Raw genomic sequence first — 16677 nt, 5'->3', positions numbered from 1 at the left:
ATGTAACATGGGGAATTGATCTATACCATAATATAAATTAATATAATAGCAATCTATTGATGTAATTTAATAGATTGCTAAAGACTTATTTTTGTTTTTATTAAATATTGAGTAGATACACACTGATATTTGTAACATATAAAGAGAATGTCAGGTATGATAGTAATAAATATGTATATGCTCACTATTTAGGAAGTCTTCTATGGTGCTTCCCTAAAAGCAATAATTTTTTTTTCCCTTGAAGGGACCCCTATCATGAATTTGATGTTTACAATTTTATTGCCTTAATTTATAATTTTGCAACATATATTTGTAACCTGAATGTTTCTGTTTAGTTTGTTAAATTTATTAATCACATCTAAATAGGAACTATTCTAAGACGTCTATGAGATTTTCTTTTCTTCCTCAATATTACGTTCCTAAGAATCATCTATATTGCTTCTTATAACTGTACTTCATTCATTGTGTGCTGATTGTTATTTCATTGTAGAAATTTGCCACCAATTAATTTATCCATTCTACTCTTAATGAGCATTTGGATTATTTCCAGTTTGGAACTATTATTCACAGAGACAACTACAAACTTTCCTCTATATGAAGTGCAAACATTTCCTTACAGTATATAACTAGATAGGGCTTGCAGAGTGATAGTATATGTCCATCTTCATATTTGCAAAATAATCCAAAATAGTTTTCTTAGGAGTTTGTTACTTTTATTCCTATCAACAGTGCAAAGTTTTATATGTTGTTTTTTACATGTTTAGAATGCTTGATGGTGACAGATTTTAAAAATCAAAAATCAAAAGAAGTTCTTTGTTAGAAACACCATTTGGCTTTAATTTGCATTTTCTTGGGAGTTGCTCTTCTCAAGTCCGTGTCACTACAGCCTTTGTCATTTTGCAGTTGCTGTCTTATTTAATGCAGCAGCATTTGACAGAGCTGATTTTTACCCTTTTTGAGACACTTCCTTCACAAGACACCATATCACCTGGCTTTCCTCCTACCTTTCTGGTTATTCATATTGAGATGCCTTTGCTATTTTACTTCTCATGTGTCAGCCTTTAAATTCGGTGTAACTCTGATCTAAACTACTGACCTCTTTCCTTTTCTATCCAAGCTACTCCCTAGGTATTCCATTTAATCTCATTGCTTTAAATATCATCTAGAACCTGAGCATTCCTACATTTATATCTCAAGTCCACATGTCCTCCCGAACTTCAGGACCATATATCCAATAATCATCCACAGTAGTTGATATATCTACATGGATGTCTAACAGGCATCTTCAATTTAACAGATTTGAGCTCCTGCTATTCCCATTCCTTTCCAGAAACTGCTCTACTCTCTACTGTCCATGTCTTAAAAATGGCAATTCAACTCTTTCTATTTCTGATGCTAAGAACTTTGTAGCCATGTTTGGCTCCCTCTTTCCCTTCAAAAGCCCCACTTATTCCATCAGCAAGTCCTGTAAGCTCTATCTTAAAAATAAATTCAGAATTCTAACACCCCTCACTAACCCAACAGGCACCACTCTGATGCCAGCCCAATGTTCCCTCTCTTCATTTTTTAAAATAAGCTCCCGACTTCTGCTCTTGCCTCTCAAGAGTATTCATAACACCTCAGTCACAGTAACTGTGTTAAAAGGTAAGTCTTTGCATGTCACTCCTCTGCTCAAAATCCTCTAGTTTCTTCCTGTCTCAGAGTAAAAGGTAAATTCTCTACCACAGTCCACTAGAATGTGCGTGTTCTGCACCTCATTGTCTATCCGATCTGATTTTACTTTTCCTTCTATCCAGCCACAGTAGCTTCCTTTCTGTTGGTAGAAAAACCAGACACACTCTCTCTTCAGGGTCTTTGTACATGAACTTTCCTCCATCTAAGATGCTCTTCACAAATACCCACAAGACAGCCCTCTTGTTTCCTTCAGGTCTTTACTCAAAAGCCACTTTCTCAGTGAGGCATTTCCCCAGTCTCCATTGGCATTTTTGATTGCTCCTCTTTGATTGTGGTGATAAATGCTGTCAGGACAAATAAAACAGAATCAAAGAAGAACACTTGAAAATGCCAATGGAAATTGTTGCATCCATAGGCACGCTATCTATTTGCCCACCTCCATCTTACTCTACAGTCAGTATGGCTTCTGTTCACACTACTCACGTGAAGGTTGCTGGTTAAGGTCACCAATGAGCTACATACAGACAATCCCCATTCTAGAGTTTCTGGCCTTATTCTATTGATAGTTTTAGAATATTTCACACAGTTTACCACTTCTAACACTTTCCTTGGCTTCTGTGACACTATATTCTCCATGCTTCCAATCAACAATTCTGGCCTACTTTTCTTAGTTTCCTTTACCACTTTATTTCCTACCTGATGTATCAATTTTCAGGTTTTTCAAGCCTCTTTCATGATTTTCTTTGTATAAACCCTCTGCATGTTATATATCACACATTTCAATTGCGTGAAATTCCATCTATATGATAAAATGTACACTTACATCTGTAGGCAATGAACTCCTCAGGAATGGCAAGAGCAAAATGCCCTTAGGCTCTCCTGGTTTTTACAGCATCATATGTATTTCATCTTTCCATGGTAGTTGCCATTATTCTGCAATATCACAGGTGATTGAAAGATATGTTAACTTGGTTGGAGGCACCAAATTTCTCAGGGAAAAAAATTAAGCTATATTATTTTCTCAGTTGTGCCTTTTAGTCTTATAGAGAGTAACAAGAAATTCTGTGTGTTAACTCAAAGATATTATGATAAATATCCAACGGGAATATGAATATGCATCTGAAAAGCTGTCTCTGAGTTTTGACACTGGAAGACTATTTGAGACAAGATATGATATGTGCCCATTCTGTATCATGGATGTTGTTTTAAAAGAGCATAAACTTATTCAGAGGTGGTCTTCCATTTTTTCGCTAACTCAATACTATGTGATGGATGACTACAAACAATATATTTTTTAATTTCCTTAATATTCTAAGAGGCATTACATATTTATTTTACCATCAGGTAGATTCAACTTATATTCTATTTACTTTCATTCCTTAGAGAAATATCTCATGTATTTTTATGAGGCTGTTTATTTTACCAAGACATAATATATGTTGCAAAACTAATATCTTCAGAAGTTTGGAAAATTAAAAAGAGGAAAGAGGATTCCAACAATCTGTAGAGAAACTTGTAAATAATTGCCTTTCTCTTAGATAATTTTCAATGGGGCTTCCTTTTCATTTTTTTTTTTCCTGACATGGAACTACAAAAAAAAACTCAGAAAAATAGAAAAAACTAAAGTTAGTATGTATATTATTGTACATGAAATCAATATGACATTCTTATTAAAGTTTAATTTTGCCAAATAGGTGCATTAGAAATCTAGACACTTTCCCTCATTCTTGCCTTTTATATGCTATTTCATCTATCTTGATTGAAGCAGAGCATAATCTAAACAAAAGTTCAAGTATTTCTCTGCTTCAAGAAGAAACAGGAAACTTGTAATTTCCTGAGTAGATAATGGGGTTTATGTGAACTATAAACTGATACTGTGGTATTATGTCAGTTGTCAGCACAGTTAGCTTAGACACTTTTGGAAACCCAATTCGAATGGAAGGTGGGCCAGTGGAAAGTGGGCAATATAGAAATGTTGCTTTATCATGATCATTGCAGAACCCAGTCTCTGTTAGTCCACAGTGTATTGTTAAGTTTTCCACAATATCAGCCACAGGAACATGGATGGATGGGGCATAGAAAAAGAGGACCAGGCAAGGATAGAAAAAGAGGACCAGGCAAGGAAACGCATAAAGAAATTACTCTTTTTCAGAGCGGTCATTCATCTAGGGCTCTGGTCTACAGGGGTCTTGGTCTTCTGCATTTACGCCAATAGATGTAGTATTATAAAGGGATTTTGCTGCCTAACGAATGGAAACAGAATACTCTTCATTTGTCCTCATACTTAAAGACAGATAGGTATTAGAAACATCTCCAATGATCTTGGCCTGCCTTCTCCAACAGATACATAAAACAGGAAACAAACTATAAGCCAAACCTGGATTTGGTGGTGGTGAGAAACAAGGAAGGTGGAGAATAAAGTTTGCCTGACAGCAAATGCTCCTTATAATGTTCCAATTCAAAACTGAACCTTGGGCCAGTGGAGCAAGGTATGGGAACTAAACATGAGAGTTTACATCATGCTATGGCTTGAAGAAGGATAAAGAGCTGCCATTTTCTTCCTTCAAACATGCTGACTTGAAGTACCCCAACCTCTAGCAAGAGGGGACATGAAACTTTTCTGGAAGCAACATGCCCAGTATAGCAACTCAAGAGCACATAGATGGAGAATCAGCAGATATGAGTTCACAAGTATCACCAAAAACATGGGGAGGCAAGTCACAGGACTGAACATCAGCACAAACAATAAACAGCTGAGTAGGCCCACAAACAAATTTTGGGGATCAAACTGTTAGCTAGACACTGGAGAATTGCAATATAGAATAATTATGCATAACATGATTAAACAAATGTGAGGAGGTAGCATTTAGAGATTATCAAGAAAGAACAGACCAGGCAGGGATATATATATACACATACACACACATATATGTATGTATACATATATGTGTGTGTATGTATACATATATACACATATATGTGTGTATATGTATATACGTGTGTGTGTGTGTGTGTGTATGTATATATATATGTATACATACATAAAATAGAACTTCCAGGCCGGGTGCAGTAGCACTTTGGGAGGCCAAGGCAGGTGGATTGCCTGAGCTCAGGAGTTTGAGATCAGCCTAGGCAACACGGTAAAATTCTGTCTCTATTAAAAATACAAAAAATTAGCTGGATGTGGTGGCGTGTGCCTGCAATCCTAGATACTTGGAAGGCTGAGGGAGGAGAATTGCTTGAACCTGGGAGGCAGAGGTTGCAGTGAACTGAGATTGCGCCATTGCACTCCAGCCTGGGTAAAAGAGTGAGTCTTCACCTCAAAAACAAACAACGACAACAAAAAAACAGAACTTCCAAAAATGAAAAGTATAATTGTTTAAGAATTTTTAAAAAGCCTCAGTGGGGAGACTAAATAGAAGATGAAACTGAAGAGGGAATTCTTGAATGTAAAGTTGTATATGAAGAAATTAAGCAGAATGCAGTATGGGGGCAGAGTGAGAAAAACGGGGAAACCAGGTCATGATTACTTAAAATGTCTAATATCCATCTTATTGGAGTTTCAGAAGAAAGAGGCAATATGTAAACAGAAAATGATGGTTCAAAACCACTGAAATTTCTCTTTATATTGTTTAAACTAATTTCATTTGGGAATCTAAAATATGAACCTACTAAGTTAAACACAAAAAGGCAATGGAAAAATTATTCATCAATTTAAGGATGGCAATATTTTTCTCAAAAAATTGCTTGCCCACAGTATGAAGATTAATATGTAAATAGATTTTAAAAATAAATGGTGGTTAGGGAGGAAGATCACTGTGAATGTTTTAAGTAATATTTCTATATTATTTTTAATAGAAATAATTCTGGAGGAATTACTATCTAGCATTTCATTGCTGGTAGTCTAAAGAAAAGGCATCTATCACAGTCAAATTGTTGGAATGATTTTTTTGTCCATTAAAGAGCACTATACTTACTCATTAAAAATGTTCTCTATTTTTATGATCTCTCTTTGTGGTATTATACTTTTTTATTCCACATAAACAGACATTTGGTTCAATATTATTTACCAAAGTGTTTGATGCAGTCAGCAGAACTGGGATTTATAAGGAAATGTGAAGTTCCTCTACATTCTAATACATCTTAAAGCTACTCTCCATTCACATTCACTCACATTTGGTTCATTCTTTGTTTCCAACAAAATAAATCAGAATGGTATAAACTCAGATTATTTCAGTCACTCATTTTTCTAAAATACAGATATTTTAGATCCTACATAATTTAAGTCCTGCTGACAACTTTGATAATTATGCAAAGTTTTAAACAGTCTTTTAACCTTTCTTGTAAGGTGACAATTGTTGCTGATATGACCAGTATAACATTTAATTAATGAGGCATTATCAAAATTACACACAATTCTGTAGATACAATTGGGTTAATTACAGTGAAAATAAGCCAGATCATAAGGAGAAATATAAAGCAAATATATTTTTTAAGAAAATATCTGTACTTAAGCTTTAATTCTTTGTCATAGGCACTCAAAAGTATCTACCAAACTAATAAATTAGTGAAAAGTAATTAGTAATTAATACCACTTAAAATATATTACTTAGAGCAAATTAGGATTAGTGCTTTTTAGATATCTCAAAGATAACTGTATCATTGTAGCTCTGACCTGCCAACTAAATCAACAAAAAAACCCACAATTACTAGATGTTTATTATTTACTATGTGCCAGGAAATATTATAAGCATATTAAATATATGAATTCTTTTGTCTTTTACAAACCCATGAAGAAAATATTACCATTATATGCACTTTAAAAAAAGAAAATTGTGATGTAGTGAAGTGAAACATTTGGTTCCATTAGTAATTTTATTTGTATTTCTAACAACTCTAAAAAGTCACTTACCACTCTTCCATAATTTTGACTCACATGCTTATCCATGTTTATAACTCCAAGAAAGATACTTATGTGTTCTAATTATGAATTTCCTCATGATACCTCTCTTACTTTTTGTATTTTTTCAAAAGGGAGATTATTGCATGAGCTGATTCTGATAATGCCTTAGTTCAGTGCCTTCCCCCTAAAAAGTAACTGCTCCATTAGTGTTTGTGATGTTGATGATAACGAGGATGGTGATGACAAAAATTAGGATAACACAGAAGTGTTTTTTAAGCCCTAAGTAAGGTTTTTCATATATACATTTTTTTTTTCGAGGCCTGGTCTCACTCTGTCACTCAGGCCGGAGTGCAGTGGCGTGATCCTTGCAGCTTTGACCTCCTGGGCTAAAGCAATTCTCCTGACTCAGCCTCACAAGTAGCTGGGACTACAAGCATGCGTCACCATGGCCAGCAAATTTTTTATTCTTTTGTAGAAATAGGATCTTGCTGTGTTGCCCAGGTTGGTCTCAAACTCCTGGTTTCAAGGAATCCTCATGCCTCGGCTTCCCAAAGCACTGGGATTACAGGCATGAGCCACCATGCCTGGCCACAGTTCTAATAATTTTTAAACTTCAGGTAGACTCTCTACAAATGAATTACCGGAATTCTATTAGCAGTAAGTCACCTTTTTATTCCCTTGAGTACAGAATGTGTGCTAACATGTGCAGGATGGATGAGTAAAGGATACATAAACAGCTGCTGTACTGCAGGTAAAATAAAATTACTTTAGACAGGGTAGCCAAAAGAAGGCCCAAAAGGCTACAAGGGAAGACACATTGTCAGCTTTCTTAAGAACCCAAATTTAATGGATGCAAAGAAGGTGGGGCCAAACAGTAGCAGGAAGAACAACACAGCCTATAACCACTAGAGAACTCCGTGGTTCACTGTGGATAAATCTTGGAGAGGAAGCGAAGGGTGAGTGTCATTATGAGTTTAGAGACAAAGTAAAATCAGTTGTCATTTGTATGCAACTGGACACAACTGCCTGTCATCTTTGTGGGCCTTTTAAATTCTCCCTGCACATACTGATAGCAACATTATGTGTAGGACGCTATCTGAAAATGAAGGACAATGGTATATATATCAGTCCTTCTACGTTTATGCTATCATTTAGGACTTTTTTCAAAAATTATTAAACTCACCAATATTCTTCAAGTGCCCAAAAGATAAGGGAAGCCACTGTAGCCTATACAACACTGGAAAGATAAGACTATTCTTGGTTATGTAACAGAGTGTAATGACAGACAAGAGACTTAACTGTTTCAGGAAGAATATAAATTATATTTGCAACTATAATAAGATTGTGGTCACATTCATACCACAGTAAAAGATGACATCTCACTTTGCCCAAAGTTTTTGTTGTGCTTGTGAACAGTTGTTAAAATCAACTTATTTCTTTGCAAATGTACAATTGCATTCTGACAGGGACTGTTTCTCCTTGAACTGGGAAATAACATCCTTGCTAAATTTAAGGTCCCACAAGGAGAGGAGACTAAAATGCAAATGATTATGACTGAGGAGAGGTGATCAAATCTGCTTTAATTTTCAAAGCATCAAAGGGAAAGATATGCCCAGCTATAGAAGAATCTCTAAATCATGCTGATAGTTAAGTCACCAGTAGTAGTACACATACATCCAATGTCATCTGTTTGTTCTGTGATAAATTTTATAAGACAGAAGACAAAATTAAATGATGTGGATAATGTGACAATAATGCCTATTCATTTTTTATGAGTTTTTCCCTTCAGTGGGAAAGGTCTTCATTTATATGACAGAGAAGGTCCCTGTTTTCCTCTGACTGCAGGGTCTGGCCAATTCTCTGCTCAAGTGCTTTTAACTCCTGATTAATTGGCAATTGGACAAAATTATACTTTTAATTGTACTCTAGGCTCTCTATATCAATTTAAGATGAATTGTCTTCAAAACAAACAGAACGTTAGTTGAAAGTAACACACAAAAAAGTGCTTTATGTTATATAAAAGCTCTTTTTCTCTGTAAATGTAACAACCGTATTAATAATAAAAAGGAAACACAAGGACTGGAAGAAATTGTCCTGCAATGGTCTATTCAAAATTCCACCAAAAGCCAGATGAAGAAGATGTCTGTGGTTTCAGGCCCCGGGAGGCATTGGCATGTTTCATGATGACACTTGCCGGCAGCTCATCGTTTGTGCTGAGGAAGTGGTGGCCTCTCATCAAGCCAAAGGAATTTGTTGCCTTTTTGGCTCTTTGGTTCTCCACCCTCTGGTCATGCATCTCTCTTTTACCAAAATTGATATAGTAACAAATCTTCACATTTTATAAAAGCCTCAGACTAACAAAACTAGAAATAAATATCCTAAGATTTTCTTGATTACCAAGGATTGCTTAAAATATATTGAATACACATGAATGGAAATGCACATGATTAAAGCATCTTTTAAATTAGGAAGTAGTTAGATATTAACAATTCATTCATGCATTCAGACATAATTCTGAAGTTATATTTTATTTCTTTTACAAAAATTGTGGGGGGCAAGTGATGATCCTCTGATTTTAGGTATGTATGCAACCGTGGGCAAATAAATTTCCATATTTTAATTATTAATTTTTAAGATTAATATATTTAAATCATCACATCTCTCTCCAGCTCTACAAAAACCAGCTCTGTGCTATTGTTCTTTTCATTTTTTTAAAAAAATAAAGCCAAATACATAACTCAAAGTGATGAGTTAGAAAAGATAAGCCTAATGATATGATTCATGATAGTAAGATAATTAAACAATTTAAAAATTAATGCTAAACTTGCAAGAAATATATGGGAAAAAATATGGAAAGATAAAACTTCTTCAAGTAGAGACTGAATTATTAGAGATGTATGCCATGTGCTTAAATGAGGAGATTAAATATTCCCAAAATGCCAGTACATGTAATCTTTTTCTAACCATTAGAAATGAGATTAGAAATGAGACGTTTCGTGTGTTTTGTTTTCATTAAACCATTATGACATAATCATAAAGTTACTTAGAATAACTATAAACTATTAAAAAATACTCTTAAAATAAAAAATGATGAGAAAAGACTTTACTTACTTGATATTATTTGCTCAGAAATAGACAAGAAATACAATGGTTTAGAACAGAAATCTAGAAACTATTTGAGGAAGAATTTGGTATATGATACGAGACATACAAAATCACTGGAGAAAAAATGAATGTTTTATAAATGGCATTGTAATAGTTGGCTAACCAGTAGCTTAACTAGGTAACTCCAAATAAAATATATTTTCTAAAATATTAGATAATTCTGTCAATTTTACTTTGCAATATTTTTATAAATCTAAGCAATCACTTTTAATAGTTCATTGAATCTTGAATGCTCTAGCCTTTAACCATAGATCTTTTTCTAGGTATTTATTTTTTATTTAGCTAAAGCTTCAATTCCAGAAAAATCTGTATCAAGGACTGCTACACAGAAAAAAGAAAAATATCTGTTTATAATTTAAATTTAAATGTATAATTTATTCTGTGTTTAAACACACTGGCCACATAGAATTCTCCTATCTTTTTAATTTGTTTATTTAAAACTGTTTTGCTTTTTCTTAGAAAATTTTATTATTCTATAGTTAAATCTACATGCAAGAATACGTCTTTAAAAAAAATCATGAGTTAATTCCTCAATATTTTCACATTTTCACAAAAAATGTATTCACTAGATGACAAATATTTTTCAGATATTCTAATTACAATGTTGTTTTGTTCAATGATATATTTTATAATCTTTTTTTTTTTTTTTTTGCACAAGATGTTTGGTTTGAATTATGTCTGTAAACCAAAAACTATCTGACGCAGGCCTCTGTCAATTTAGAAGTTTATTTTGCCAAGGTTAAGGACATTCCTGGAATTAAAAAACACAGATTCACAGAAAGAGTCTTTCATCTGTGCCCTTCTCCAAAGATGATTTTGAGAGGTTCAATATTAAAAGGAAAAAATGGGCTAGAGAGGAAAGCCAGGGGCGAGTATGCTTACACACAAGTTGCAAGAGAAAATGAGCAGGTAAAGGAATAGTCATTTATGCATTCCTCTCCTGCTCAGTGAATCTACACTTTACATAAGATAGAAGTGAACACAGAGTGGAGATATTTAATATTTTATCTGTAGCTATCTGCTTAAGGAACAAAAGGAAAGGCAGATTCTTTCATGACTCAGCTTTCAGCTTCATTTTTTCTTTTGGTAAAGTGAATTGGGGTCCTGAGTTTTTATTTTCTTTTCGCAATACTTGTTTAGTGGATTCAAGTAGCTGTGGCTGATATTTGAATTTTATCACAAAAGTGAACTCCTTGGTTATACAAGTAAATGATGACATTTCTAGAAAAGCTTCTTAAAAATGTGTGGAATCCAATCTCCCAAGCATGCAGACTAAGCCCTGCTCAGTTTACAGTTATATCTGGAAACGTTTTCCAGGATACATCATCAACTCACTTACTAGGTTCCAGTTCGATTTGGAGTCCTAGTTTTGATAACCAATGAGCTGAAAGGTTTTTCACTTTTAGTCTTGGAAGATTTCCCTCAAATATTTGCAACTGATATTTTGGCATGTCTGCAAATCTGACATTCCACGGACTCTAATCCTTTCCTTTTATCTTAGCACAGAAGCTAGAGTTTTGCTATATATTATACTTAAAATAAAAGAAAAAAGTCTCACCCTGATGTTCCTGCTTGCAGCAAATGCATTTTCACACAGCCCTTTGTGGTTCACTGTATTCCTGTAAGGATACCTGGTTCTTCATTTTGGGGCTGCCTTCTATTGCTTTTCCTTGCTTTGGTGTCATGTACCTTTGGAGAGGTAACTTTCAGCATTCTGGTTAGAAAAGGAGAATGAGGATTTCAAACTAAGTCTTAATCAGGAATTCATTTATTCAGTTGTAACCAACTCCAATGGGTTGAGTCATTAATTAATCGAATATGTGCTGTAGCCAGGTCCCAAGTATCATGTTCTAAGTGTTGCAATCGCTTTTCCTTCGTGAATAACAATACATCCAATTCTATTCAGGCTCTGCCATTCTCTAGTGGATAATCCAGATTTAGGGTGCAGTGATTCCCAGACTGGCCTGCTATTATATTTAAAATGACCATCCCTGGAGAGTCTTAAACATGACAACAAAAGTGCAAATACAAGTAAATATGTATTACTTCTATTAGAATTAGCATTCTACACTTTTAAAATGCAAAGCCATTTTACTTCAGATTCTGTCGGTAAGATGCAGTGATCATGATTAAAGATTAAGACTGGATAAAGATACTGTATCTGAATCTTCAGAAGTACATCTACGTGAGCAACAGAGACAAACACTGGAAAGATCTAAGCCTTTTCTAAGGGAGAAGAAACCTTGGCAGTAAGATCTGGGGTACTTACAGCCCCAATAGCAAGACTATCTCTTGTATAGAGACACACATAGGGTATAATCCACTTTGACTATGGCCTGTCCTGTTGGTCATGTCATTCCGATTGTTAACTAGGGAATCTGTTTAATGAGATGCCATTTATCACTTGATCCATTTAATGTCCCCTGTTCTAAATCTATTTCACCAAGGGATTTCTATAACTTTCTGGTACAGAGGAAATGTACTGCTCATGCTGACTCAATTATTTCGATCTTTGTGACGATTGCATTTGTCATTATGAATTAGTGAAATGGCTTTAGGCTGTTCAACAAATCAACTATGTTAGTCCTAACTATTGAAAATCATCGCATTGCTCTGTGCCTTATTTTCTACTCCTTTAAAAAGGTAACTACTAATGGTATCTTCTTCCTACAAATGTGGTAAATATTAAATGAAACCATTTGCTGTCATAAGGTTTTCAAAATTTTGTACTCTAAGAAAGAAATAAGCCTTGTTGGTGAAGACTTCTATAAATGTGTATTTCTTAATCCCTCTAGGCATTCGATTCTACTCTGCAATATTCAGATACGATCCATCATGTCTATCAATATTGAATAATAATATTTCAAAGCTTTGCAATTACCATAACAAGAGAAACAAGACTGAATGTATGTTTTTTATATTCTATATAATACAGTGATAACTCTCTCAAATAATGTTTACTTCTTTTCCAGTCATTACATTTAATTTTTTTCTTGTTTTACTGCATTTGTGAAGATCTCAGAGACAATGAATAGAAGAAATGAGAAAGTGCATTCTTGTATTACTCCCACTCTCAGCAGGCAGCTTTCCATATTTCATTTCAAATGTCTTATCTGCTGATGATTTTTTGTTGATATTACCTACTGTGTTAATAAAGATATCATTTATTCCCAATCGAACCATGGACCCATTTTTGTTCTTTACAGATTTGGGACAGATTATATGTACACTTTTGTCCTTCACAGATTTGGGACAGATATAGGAAAATGCCTTTTTACCTAAATAAACTTAAACTATCCATTAATAGAAGGTAAAGAACATTTTGTTTTACAGCCTTCCTCTATAAGACATGGAATTAAACTTCCAAATTCACCAAAAAGTCTTGTCCATACCATGGTTGCCTTATAATTACTTTTGCCAAGTAACAAGTGAGCACAGGACACGCTTTCAGAATATTTCCTTTATGACATCACGCAATGTTTCACACATCAGGACTTTCCTTAAAATATTAGACTTTTCAATAAAATGTTGAGGTATTTTGTGTTTATTTGAAAAAAAGGGGAATCGAAAGCAGTTGTGCCCATTATATCTTCTGAAGATATTCCCTACCAGTAAGGACCCATATCTTCTATAGAGATGATGGTATTGGTATACAGAAAGAATTGAACTGCCCGGCCATTAGCATGGTCAGAAGGTAAGTCTCCCAAAAATAATCAGCTCTGAGGGTAAGACCTGTACATAGGCATCTAAGAAGAATGATCTCTTGCTTTCAGGCACTAGTATTAGTTATTACTTTTATAAATACATTTTAAGTGACTTTTTAAAAAGGAGATAAAAACTGGTGTTATATGTACAGTAAGAGAAATCAAAATGAAGAATCCACCAATTGATAATATTTTAGCCCTTATTCTTTCCTCCTAACTGAAAGCAATCAGTGATATAAAAGAAAATAGTTATTATATTTTCAATGAGATGAGATAATTTTATCTAAATGTATTTAGAATGCATAGATTTTATTTTTTGCTTTAATTGGAAAATAAGAACATTTGTAGTCATTGTTAATGATCTGGTTAATTATAGTTTTATTACCTGTATAACTGGTGATTAGAGGAGTCTCAGCTCCTTATAGATACAAAAGAAAAGGTTCTATTATTTCTCAGGCACTGCATTTAAATGTACAATGTTGAAACTCACTTTGTTGTTGGGTAGTAGGTCTCCTAACAGCATACAGTTTCAATTTTGTAATTATTCCATAGTTTTATGCTCCTTAGCTTGAATTCCAGAAATCTCATTTCATAAGCCTTACCATTTCCCCTATACAGGCTGGATTTGTGACTCCAGGGGCTTGGAGCAGGAAGCTGGCCACGTTCTCACACTCCTCCTCCTCTAATACATGAGGGACATGGTCCAAGGGAACCAGAACTGAGAATGAGGACTCGACAGAAGGAACATGCTTGTGGCCAACACACCCTTGCTCTGCTAGAGAGCTGGAGGTGCAATTACACTGAATCCCAGCTGGAGTTGTCAACTCACCTGGAGACAGGCTTAGGGAGCCAGAGAGGAATGCTGTCAGGGGAAATTCAGCCAGATATCGGGTGAAATTCACCCCTGATACTTCAGGTAGATTCTTTTCTATTTTCCCTAAGTGTCAGCTGGTCTGAGAAATAAAGGGAAAGAGTACAAAAGAGAGAAATTTTAAAACTGGGCGCCCAGGGGAGACATCACATGTTGGCAGGTTCCATGATGCCCCCTGAGCTATAAAACTAGCAAGTTTTTATTAGTGATTTTCAAAAGGGGAGGGAGCGTACGAATAGGGTGTGGGTCACAGAGATCACGTGCTTCACAAGGTAATAGAATACCACAAGGCAAATGGAGGCAGGGAGAGATCACAGGACCACAGGCCCGGGGTGAAATTAAAATTGCTAATGAAGTTTCCGGCACCATTGTCATTGATAACATCTTATCAGGAGACAAGGTTTGAGAGCAGACAACTGGTCTGACCAAAATTTATTAGGCGGGAATTTCCTCATCCTACTAAGCCTGGGAGCACTATGAGACACTGGGGCTTATTTCATCCCTACAGCTTCAACCATAAAAGACGGCCACTCCCAAAGAGGCCATTTCAGAGGCCTACCCTCAGGGACGCATTCTCTTTCCCAGGGATGTACCTTGCTGAGAAAAAGAACTCAGCAATATTTCTCCCATTTGCTTTTGAAAGAAGAGAAATATGGCTCTGTTGCGCCTGGCTTCCTGGCAGTCAGAGTTTAAGTTTATCTCTCTTGTTCCCTGAACATCGCTGTTACCCAGTTCTTTTTTCAAGGTGCCCAGATTTCATATTGTTCAAACACACAGGCTCTACAAACAATTTGTGCAGTTAACGCAATCATCACAGGGTCCTGAGGCAACATACATCCTCCTCAACTTAAGAAGATGACGGGATTAAGAGATTAAAGTAAAGACAGGCATAGGAAATCACAAGGGTATTGACTGGGGAAGTGATAAGTGTCCATGAAATCTTCACAATTTATCTTCAGAGACTGCAGTAAAGACAGGCGTAAGAAATTATAAAAGTATTAATTTGGGGAACTAATAAATGTCCATGAAATCTTCACAATTTACGTTCTTCTGCCATGGCTTCAGCCGGTCCCCCAGTTCAGGGTCCCTGACTTCCCACAACAGAACCCTACAGTTTGTTATCAAAGGTGGTTGATTTAGAGACCCAGAGGTGGCAGCTGTGTGATTTGGCCTTTGGTCTTTTTATTCCTTCTTATCTAGGAATCAAAATTTTGGCAGGTACTACTACATATTCCACTTATTTTATCTTCAGCATATCTTACAAGCTATTAAATTACTCTCTATATAATATGTCTCATGAATCCTTTCCATATTCACATGGTAGTTTATTTACTTACCATCTATTCATAATATTTTATTTCATCCTGGTTTGTTTTCCTGTTTTCTGTAGTAGAATTGCATTTTCTCAAATAACATAGAAAACTCATATTAGGGATATGAAGGCAAAAAGGAAGAGGATTGATATAAACTGTAACTTAATATTTATCAAGTTCCAAACACTGTTAATAGGCACATTGTGTCTGCCAGTTCAGTTCTGTCTTGCCAGTAGGGGTATAGGGGTTATTCCCATTGTAGGGATGAAGCTGAATGATCAGAGAAGGTAGGTAATTTGTTCAATGTCATGTAGCTACGCTATTGTGGAACCCGGGTGAGATCCAAATCTCTCTGCATCATAGTCTCAACAAGCTGCTGCTTGAAACACTAGTTGCTGAATAGGAACTTGTGTGTGCATGTGTGTGTGTTGTGTTTGTTTTGCCTAGAAACAAACAGTGATTAAGTAAGGGTAAAAACATCTCAGAATAATACAGTGTTGCTCCAGGTCCTTTAGAGAACATTTAATGTATAAATGTTTTATTGTATCCCATGAAAAGTAAAATAAACAATTCTCTTTCTCACTCTCTTCATGATGTTATTGTATAATTGCATATATTTCGTTAGATTTATTTCTAGATATTTAGATTTTCTGATTACTCTTGTAAGTAATGCTCTTTGAAAAAATTATATAAATATACACGACAAATATATTTATTGTAAAAATAAATATGTATAGACATACACATAACAGCTCTTGGTTTCTGGCATATCCATGATGCTTTTAATGAGAAATTTAAAATATCACTCTCTAATACCCTTTGCCATCTTTTAAGAATTTCTCCTGTAAAATATATTTTGAATTTGAACTCTCCTAATTAGATGCCAAAAGTTCATTCAAGGGGTATTTACTTCTGAATATTATATTAAATATTATAAGATGATTACATACGTGTAAATTAGACAACAATTTATTAACTTAGATCTTTTAAGTTAAGACAATATTTAATCAAATGTTTCTCCCATGATTATAATTAACACCATCAAAT

At 34.8% G+C, this 16677-nt stretch overlaps 1 protein-coding gene across 3 annotated transcripts in view; it reads right to left on the bottom strand.

Moving 5' to 3' along the window:
- Positions 1 to 16677, bottom strand: part of MSR1 (macrophage scavenger receptor 1) — a 431365-nt gene that overhangs the window by 151307 nt on the left and 263381 nt on the right. For all 3 annotated transcript variants that reach the window (XM_030812343.1, XM_030812339.1, XM_030812340.1), the window contains exons 3-4: positions 11301 to 11456; positions 2498 to 2607 (exon numbers count right to left, since the gene is read on the bottom strand). The gene's annotated coding sequence lies outside the window, so the exon portion shown is untranslated. The remainder of the gene's footprint in view (positions 1 to 2497; positions 2608 to 11300; positions 11457 to 16677) is intronic.

Source organism: Nomascus leucogenys, chromosome 4 (assembly GCF_006542625.1).
Source record: "Nomascus leucogenys isolate Asia chromosome 4, Asia_NLE_v1, whole genome shotgun sequence".
Taxonomy (NCBI): Eukaryota; Metazoa; Chordata; class Mammalia; order Primates; family Hylobatidae; genus Nomascus; species Nomascus leucogenys.
This window is presented reverse-complemented; position numbering and strand designations above follow the sequence as displayed.